Source organism: Lynx rufus, unplaced genomic scaffold, assembly GCF_022079265.1.
Source record: "Lynx rufus isolate CCGP_SWC_20201006 ecotype Redwood Valley unplaced genomic scaffold, mLynRuf1.p SCAF_29, whole genome shotgun sequence".
Taxonomy (NCBI): domain Eukaryota; kingdom Metazoa; phylum Chordata; class Mammalia; order Carnivora; family Felidae; genus Lynx; species Lynx rufus.
In genome coordinates, this window is record NW_025814844.1 from 5,408,649 (window position 1) to 5,417,530 (window position 8,882).

General features: G+C 47.1%; 2 long non-coding RNA genes across 6 annotated transcripts; one reads left to right on the forward strand and one right to left on the reverse strand.

The window, feature by feature from the left end:
* Positions 1-246: 246 nt before the first annotated feature.
* LOC124519841 (uncharacterized) lies at positions 247-4,344 on the reverse strand. Of its 3 annotated transcripts, XR_006964199.1 has the most exons (5): positions 4,301-4,344; positions 3,476-3,557; positions 983-1,095; positions 800-906; positions 247-458 (listed from the first exon to the last, which is right to left on the reverse strand). It is a non-coding gene; the product is annotated as an uncharacterized LOC124519841 (long non-coding RNA). The 3 variants fall into 3 exon arrangements; XR_006964197.1 differs by lacking the exon at positions 800-906; XR_006964198.1 differs by lacking the exons at positions 800-906; positions 4,301-4,344 and adding an exon at positions 4,031-4,119.
* On the forward strand, positions 2,369-8,191 carry LOC124519842 (uncharacterized). Of its 3 annotated transcripts, none has more exons than XR_006964202.1 (4): positions 2,369-2,631; positions 3,977-4,184; positions 7,216-7,382; positions 8,010-8,191. It is a non-coding gene; the product is annotated as an uncharacterized LOC124519842 (long non-coding RNA). The 3 variants fall into 3 exon arrangements; XR_006964201.1 differs by having other exon boundaries at positions 4,048-4,184; positions 7,758-8,191; XR_006964200.1 differs by having other exon boundaries at positions 4,048-4,184.
* Positions 8,192-8,882: the final 691 nt, after the last annotated feature.

Here is an 8,882-nt window from a genome sequence, read left to right on the forward strand (position 1 = left end):
AAGAAAGAAAGAAAGAAAGAAAGAAAGATTGTATCACTGGAGTAACTGGTGGGCCACCAGACCAGCACATCTTCCCTGGCACAGGCCTAGAGAAGGGATGGTCTCTCCCGAATAGTCCCCCAGAGGCAACCACTGGGTATCTCCCTGAAGGATGTACTTGATGGTCCCCTGTTCCTGTTTCCCCTTCTGCGGTATCTGATCTCTCAGCTGAGGACTATTATTCTAATGAAAAACACTTCCAGGAAATCAGTCCAAGACAGATTTAATTTGATGTGGAAAAGAATTTCAAACGCACATTATGTCCATCGGAAATTATGACCAGCTTTAGCTTTCAAGTACCCAGATCTGAAGATGCCACAGCGCTTTGAAGGACACAGGGAGGAGTACTTCCTTGTTTTTGGGGTTTGGTTGTTTTGTTGTTGCTGTTGTTGTTGTTGTTTTCTTTTTTTCAGGAAAAACTGAAGAAGAAAAAGAGGAGACATCCTTCCCCTCCTCCCAGGGAAAAGCCAGTTCTGATCCACATAATCACAACCTTTGCACGGGCCGTGCCTAGCTGTGCGCTGAAGCCACAAGGCTACGTGTGGCTGCTGGAGGCTGCCTGGAAGAGCCCAGCCGGCACAGGAAGAGTGCATCTGGTCCCCAGAGGTCACCTCTCTCAACCCACACTCTCCTATAACACTCCCCTGCCCAGGAGCCCTCGGCCTCTCTACCTCAAAGCTCTGAGCTGAGAATCGAGACATCCCCAACCCCTCTTCACTTGACTTTCCAAATCCAGTCCCCGCATGCGCCCTCAACAAACCATGCCCTGTATCCTCCAGGTTTGTCCAAAGCTTGTCACCAGACGACACTTCACCGAGCTGCGGCCAATCCTTCTCTCCGCCCCTGCCACCCAGAAGGGGACAATTTCTAGAGCAAAAAGGGACCTAATCCGCACAGTACCTAAGTTCCGGGATAATAAAATAGAAAGATTAGGTGTACTTACGTGCCACTGCCTCTCATCTCTCAGTTTTTCAAGACCCAACCTCAAGGTCCTTCTTAGTTGCGCTTCCTGTGTGCTGGGCTCAGAGGATACACAGATCAGGCAAGGTTCCTGCCCTAGAAATTCACATTGGTGAATGCACCCTGGCACGTGCTCTCTCTCCGTTTATATATTTTCTTATTGTGGCAAAATATATATAACAAAATTTGCCATTTTAAGCATTTTTAAGTGTTCTATTCAGGGGCATTAATTATATCCACAGTGTTGTGCAATCATCACCACTGTGTCCAAAACTTTTCGTCATCCTGCACAGAAACTCTGTACCCATTACGCAATAGCTCCCCCCCCCTCCCCCAGCCCCTGGTAACCTCTACACACTTTCTGTCTCTCTGAATTTGCCTATTCTACATATCCCATGTAAGTTGGAATTGCACAATACTTTTCCTTTCTTGTCTGGCTTATTTCACTTAGCATAAGGCTTTCGAGGTTCATCCATGTTGTGTATGTATCAGATTTTCATTCTTTTTTAAGACTGAATAATTTCCCCTTGTGTGTACGTCCCCCCCGCTCCCATTTTGTGTGTCCATTCGTCTGTCGGTGGACACTTGGCCTGCTTCCATCTTTGGGCTGCTGTGAAAAGGGCGCCTATGAACATGGGTGTAGAAGTATCGTCTTGAGTCCCTGCTTTCAATTATTTCACGTATATACCTAGGAGTGGGGCTGCTGAGTAATCTCTCCATTTATATTTGAGGGACCAATGAATGAACGAGCGTTGTCAGCAGAGACTCCAATTTGTGCAAAGGCACTAAAGCACAGCCCAGCCCGTGTAACTGTGCTGTCAGAAGTTATTCGGAATAGCTCCTCTGGGGGACCCACAGATGAGGCCACAGGGGCAAGAGCTCTCCTGAAAAACCACCGTTTTCATCTTCTGAGTGTGTTTAATCTGATTAAACTCCCAGGAACAGCCACAACGGGACTGGTTCCCAAATATTCCTCTTCCTTGACATCCAGGACAGAGGTCACCCAAAGAAGCAAACCGCCCGTGGACTGCTGACAAAGCGGCCTTAGCCCCACCCCTTTTTCTGTCCATCCAGAAAGATCTCAAGCTAAGGAGACATGTTCTTTGGGAACAATCATGCTTATGTATAAGAAGAGAGACCAATGTTCAGCATTTTACTCTGAACAACTCTGTGGCCCACACCTCAGTCAACAGAAGCAAGTTACCAGAGGTGCAATAATCTTCTGCAGCCTCTGTCTTGTGGATACGCCCCACGTGGGTCAGCTGACTTTAGTGACGAGCTCCATTAGCCAGGGCAAACATATGGGAAAAGAGGGGGCTGGGGGAGGATGACGTTTTCATTTTTCAGATAAAGACTGAGAAGTGGCCCCCAGGGGTAGAGTGGAGGCAGAGGACAGATCTCCAGGGAAAGGTCAGCCTTGAGAGACAGATGTGAGAGTCATGGACACACAGGATGAGACGAACCAGCTAGGGATATGGCTTCGGAAAGAAAGAGTACCAAGGCCAGAAGTCTGAAGAATTCCATCTAAGAGATAAGTCATCGGAGAGAAGAATAGCAAAAATTAGCGGTCAAGGGAAGCAGTTCAGGGAGGGGTGATCGACAGAACCCAGCAGCACTGAGGCATGGTGCAAGGTAAGGATGCCATGGGGTCTGAGAGCTGGGAGCAGTCTCAGGGGAGCAGGAGGCACTATAGACATGTTGAATAGGGAAGGGAAGGGGTGCAGTGGATTCCAAATGGCCGCCACATTTGGTAAACGATACGACGCATGGTAGGCGCTCAAATGTCTGCTGCATCTGTAAATGAGGGAATAAATACACACTTGGAAAGAAGCAAGTAGAACTATTGTCACTGCTGAATATATGACCGTCTATATTAAGAGTGGGAGGGGTGCCTGGGTGGCTCAGTCTGTTAAGCGTTCAACTTCGGCTCAGGGCATGATCTCTCAATTCACGAGTTCAAGCCCCACATCCGGCTCCATGCTGACAGCTCAGAGCCTGGAGCCTGCTTCAGATTCTGTGTCTCCCTCTCTCTCTCTGCCCCTCCCCTGCTCCATGCTCTGTTTTTCTCTCTCTCTCAGAAAAAAAAAAAAAAAAAAACATTAAATTTTTTTTTAAAAAGAGTGGGAGATGGGCATATTTACAATTGCTAATTAGTTACAGAAAAGCCTCGAGTTTTTTTTTTTTCAAACCAGATGAACACTACTTAGTGATATGACAGTAAAGTCGCCCATACTTATAATGAATGCAGCGAATCAGACCACGAAGTACACTGGAAGGTGATTATTAGATACTCAGGGCTTTGAAGATCTGATGACCTGGAAGAGTAGACCTTGTTCTGACTCGGGCCCACCTCACTAAAGGCAGAGCCAATAGTCTAAATACTTTTGGGTTATCTCACATGTTTAAGAATACGGACGAAAACAGAAAAGATGAGGACCATCGAGAGGCCAACCATCTGAATTATGGGCTGGTTTACCTCAGAATATTAAACTGAGAACCTTCCTTCAATCCTCTCAGGGGCCATGAGCTGAGGAGTGTGATGAACCCAACTCCGTGCACTGGACATAAGGAGAAATGAAATAAAATTAACATCAATCTCCCACATTACAAAACAAAATACCTCACATCCTTGTATCCCGCTTTGGCTCCAGAGTGGGTCTTACTGATAACCTGGGACTGTCTCCAGAAAGACTGGAGTCAAGACACACAGAACCAGTGTTCCCCTGGGGGGTCCCCGCACACCTCTGTCACTTTGAAAGGAGTGGCGGGGCGGGGGTGCGGGAGGCCTAGGTAATAGACCCTCCGAACTGGCCCTTCTCCCTCCAACCTCCTTATCTCGGTTCCACAAGTCTGTCAACTTACTCCTCCGAAAATGCTATTTGCATCCTATCACTCTAGACCTCAAGTCTTCAGTGAGTTCTTATTTCTATTTAAAAAACAACGCAAACTCTTTAGGCTAATGCCATGCTAATTCTAGATTCCCTAGATTCTTGTCTTAACGGTCTTCTATGAATTCTCCAACCAAACTGACCGGCCATTGTCCTCCAGAAACTCAACCAGGCGGTCCTGCCTCGATGCCGTGTCTCATGGGAGCCCCTCCCTGAAGGGTCTTCTCAACTAGTGCCTCCGTCCGTGACCTTCCTCCTCACAGGAAGATACGTGTCTAATCTAAGCTTCTTGGGGAGGTAGGCAGAGCATTAAGTTCTTGTGTTTCGCACTGCGTGGCATGGTGCTATTCACACAAAGGCTCAGGAAAAATAATTGAATGCATGAATAGAAAAGTGAATACGAATAGGGGCACCTGGGTGGCTCGGTCGGTAAAGCGTCCAACTCCATTCAGCTCAGGTCATGATGTCACCACTCGAGAGTCTAAGCCCTGCATTGGGCTCTGTGCTGACAGCCCGCAGCTCCAAGCCTGGGGTTTGCTTCAGATTCTGTCTCTGTCTCTGCCCCCTCCGCTCATGTTCTCTCTCCTCTCTCTCTCTCTCTCTCTCAAATAGAAATAAAAAAAAAAATTAAAAAAAAGAAGAGTGGATAAATAAAAGAGGAGCTAAATAAAATCCAAAGTTGTAATGATTTTTGGAAACTAGATGTATTCACTGGGGGGCTTTTAACCTGCACTCAGACTTCCTCACGCAATAAAGAAATAGGCTGTTTCTAATTATGACACATAACCGGAAGTGCAGCGGGAGGGAGAGTATCAGGGCTGGTTGATGAGTGACTCAGCACAGCCACCAGCAATGCAAGCCTTTCCTATTCTCCCTGTCCCACACCCACCCGGCCGGCTTCATCCTAAGCGGGTGGCCCCACGGCTGTGAGAGCGGCTGCCAGCCGCGACGGGGGTCATGGGTGTTTTTGTTCGAACCTGGCGGGAGATAGCACACTTCCCTACACGCATCCCAGGGAAGTGCCCTGCGGACGACAGCAGCTTGGACTGCAATTAGGGGTGAAGTCAGACCACTTAAGACACGTAGACTTCCCTGGATGGTTTTCCAACGAGACTAGACAGACACCCTTGCTAACAAGTTGCGCCATCTGGCATGGATGACCTCATCGAATCACCACGTGTGAGGTAGGCACGATTGCTCCCATTTCACTGAAGAGGAAACTGAGACACAGCAATGTCTCGGAACTTGTTCGGCTCACGCAGGTTTCAAGCAATAGAGCCAAGATTTAAAACGTGGGTTCCTAATAACTTCATGGCTTACAAGATGACCTAACTGGGAGGCTGTAGAAAAGTGCTACTCTCCTGTTTACCAAAGTCAAGAGCCAAGAATTCTTGCCATTAATCATTCCTTAAAGGAGAAATCAGCACCACCCCACCCACTCCACCCTCCAACAAGCAAAAACATAAAAGTGTTATTTGGGAACACTTACTTATTATCACTTCACATGCCTGAAATTAGGTAATCAGATTAAAAATTCATCATGAAAATGAACAAATGGGGACTCCAATAAAAGGTAAATAGGTGCCAGGCACTCTCTTAAGCACATGTCATGTACTTTATCATTAAATAGTCACAAAAACCCAGTGAGGTCATACTATTTCCAATTTACAGATTGAGAAAGTGAAGCCCAGGGAGGTTACATAACTTGCCTAAGGTTAACTAGCCAACAACTGGCAGAACTAAAATGTAAACGCTTCCTCTTAAAACCTATTCCAAATCCCCTCCATACATTAATAATTCTTCTATCTGTTATCTCTATCACAAACCTGATCGGGTTCCAAGCAAATTAGGAATGAGATTCTTTTCCTGGGACAGTTTCCCATCTGTCCCAGGAAAAGAAGAAGGAGACGCCAGGTATGGCCTCTGGAAACCAGGCAATTTTGTTGAGACACCTGCTTGGACCTCCAAAGCATGCCCTCTCAAGGTGGGAGACATCACCCCTAATGGGGCACAAATTAATTCTCGGGGGCCAAAAACCACAGATATTATCACGGTTTGTGGCTTTCCAAAGGTGAATGCTACCCATCAAAAGCTTACTTGTCAGTATTTCGTTTCCTTCAATAGGCAGAACTTTAATCGAAGCTAATTTTTCTCCTAAGGGAGGTGATAATGAAAAAAGTGATTGAGAAACACAGCAAGAATCCACTGGGAAATGAACCAAGACTGAGCATGCCCCCCCACCCCCCCTACCCCCACTCCCCCCCTCCCCCCCCCCCCCCCCGCTGCCGCTGTACCCACACTCCTTCCCTGAATCTGAATCTGGGCAATGTTGGCTGCTAACCAGTTGGAGGGGATGGGGCACATTTTGGGAAGCGCTGCTTCAGACCACAGTCCCCGCCACCAGGCCGCACTCAGGATGGGGTGTGAGCACGAGAAAATCCTTGCCGATTGCATTTTCTTTCTTGCCTTCTGAACTCAGAAGGTCCTGATGCTCAGCTCTGTTCCAACCAGGCCAAGCCTGGGGGAAACCTCCACCAGAGAAGAACAGAAAGAGAAAAGCATCTGTCTACACGGTTTTTTGTCCCCCTTGCAATCTACACGCAGCAGCGTTACCCAGCCACCCCCTCCCCAAACACACACTCTGCCTGCCGTTAGTACATCTCGAAGGGTTTCAGGCCTGTGTCCGTGAGGATATGGGGACGGATTTATTCAGCAGGAACGTGGTTACAGACAAAGGAGAAGGAGGAGGGGAAAGAAACAGAACTCTGCCAGGAATTCCTCTTGCAAAGGGAATCTGCCGAAGAAGATAAGGAGAAACGGAGACTCGGAAGGTGGAGTGAGTCCCCCAAGTTGCAGGGAGTTAACAGCAAGGCTGAGCACAAAACCCGGAGAGCTGAGCCGGGGTGCTCTCTGCCTATCTGCACAGCCTCTTACAGCCAGGAGTTCTTCTAGTAGCACGCACTAAAAGAAAATACTCCAGAACGCTGAAATTGCCTGAGCACCAGCACCCTTTATAAGGATTTCTGTGCTGCACATTTTCATCTCCTCCACTCGGCAGGACCACCTTCTTGGTCCAGATTTCACCCACTCGAACCTAAGCCACCGACACTTGCCTATAACAAAGCATTTCCAAGCTGGGGTTTTGGAGGGAGGCCTACAGGCTCTCTTTGACCACCTCCTCCCTTGCCCCTCCTCAGCCCAGTGGGTATTTTCCGAGTGCAGGCATTTGGTTTGGCCCTCGCCTAGTGTCCACAGGCGTACTTGACTGATGAAACAGACATGTCTCCAGCGTGATTTGTTTGTTTGTTTCTTTTGCTGTCCCCTAAAGATATCTGTACCGGATTCTTCATGGCCGAGGAGCTTAACCTCCTTCGTTTCAGACATTGCACCCAAAACTGCAAGAATCCCTAAGTGCACAGCATCTTGCTTTATGTGGCATTTCCGCGGACATCTATAAAAATCAAATTCAAAGTTTAATTTCCATCTTTGGGACCAGTAAGTATTTTCATCAGAGATTTTTATTTCACTTAGTGATTTTTTTTTTCTTAGTGCTTTTTCTAAAAAAAAAAATTATTTTGGATGTGAGCGGGTGTGCAAGGGCAAGGGTATGGAATGATGTTTCTTTGATTATCCCACTTAATCAACAACCCCAAGTGTCACCCCAGAGCATCTTACGCATTTGCTAAACCATGTGTTTGCAATCGGCAGTTGTTCTGCGAGCCGGGCTAGCATACGTTTTTGGCTTTTGAATTCAATTTCGGCAACCTTGAGGAGGCCCAACATAGCTGGGCAGGAGTTTGAATGGCATTAGCTTAATTTGGATTCTATAGAAGCCCCTCTGTAGAGCCCCTCTTCACCCCTCTGTTCCAGGACATCCGTTTGCACGTGCACACCAATCTCTCACTTAGTTGTGGGCCTCTTAGGCCTGGATGGATAAAGCGAAGGGAGCAAACAAGTCCACTGTCTGATTGACCGAAGCGTGTGTCTGCGTGAAAAAGCCTGGGCATTTTTACATGATGAGGATAATGAAGCCGGCAAGGTTTCTGCCGAGCCCTGGCTTTTAATTAGTCAGTGACGCTTGATAAATTGCTCACCTCTTGGGCTGTATCTTCACATCCTCAGACATCTGGAGGGAAACTGGAAAGGAAACGTCCTGCTCATTCCAAAGAGCCAGATGTGTGCCATCACGCAGAAGGAATGTCCAGATGCCGGACGTCTCCACTGTATTCCTCCAAGCGAGCCTTTCCTGTAGTCTTTTGGAAAGTCAGATGAAGAACTTCTTTTTTTTTGTTTTTTTTTTTGTTTTTTTTTTTTAACGTTTATTTATTTTTGAGAAAGAGAGACAGACAGTGAGTGGGGGAGGAGCAGAGAGAAAGGGAGACACAGGATCAGAAGCAGGCTCCAGGCTCTGAGCTGTCAGCACAGAGCCCAACGCGGGGCTCGAACCCATGGGCCACGAGATCATGACCCGAGCCAAAGTCAGAGGCTTAACCGACTGAGCCACCCAGGTGTCCCTAGATGAAGAACTTCTAACTGAGACTTTCTGCACTTCAAACCCTTTAGCAGAGATAGGGGCATAAGTGAATAAACTCATTTTATATGAGACTAAGGAATTCTCTCTTTTTCAAATTAGAATTCTGTGTTTAAATGGATTTCATTACATACATGGAGTGTGTAAGAGTAATAACCTGAGTGTGTGTGTGTGTGTGTGTGTGTGTTGGTTAGAGCAGGGATTTTGAAATAAGGCTACCAGTCACTATTACCTGAAAAGGTTTCTAGAAACACAGATCCCTGTTCCAAACTGGATCTGTTGAACTAAAGAACTGTATCTGTTGAAATTCCAATTTTGGAATTCAGAAATCAGTATTTTTTAAATGCACCCAGTTGGTTGTGGCATCAGAGCAGAGTGGCATTTGGGAACCAGAAAGTGAGGAAATGGAAGCTCAGTCACAAAGCTGGGTAAGTGGTGAGGCTGAACATCCAAGATCCCAGGCT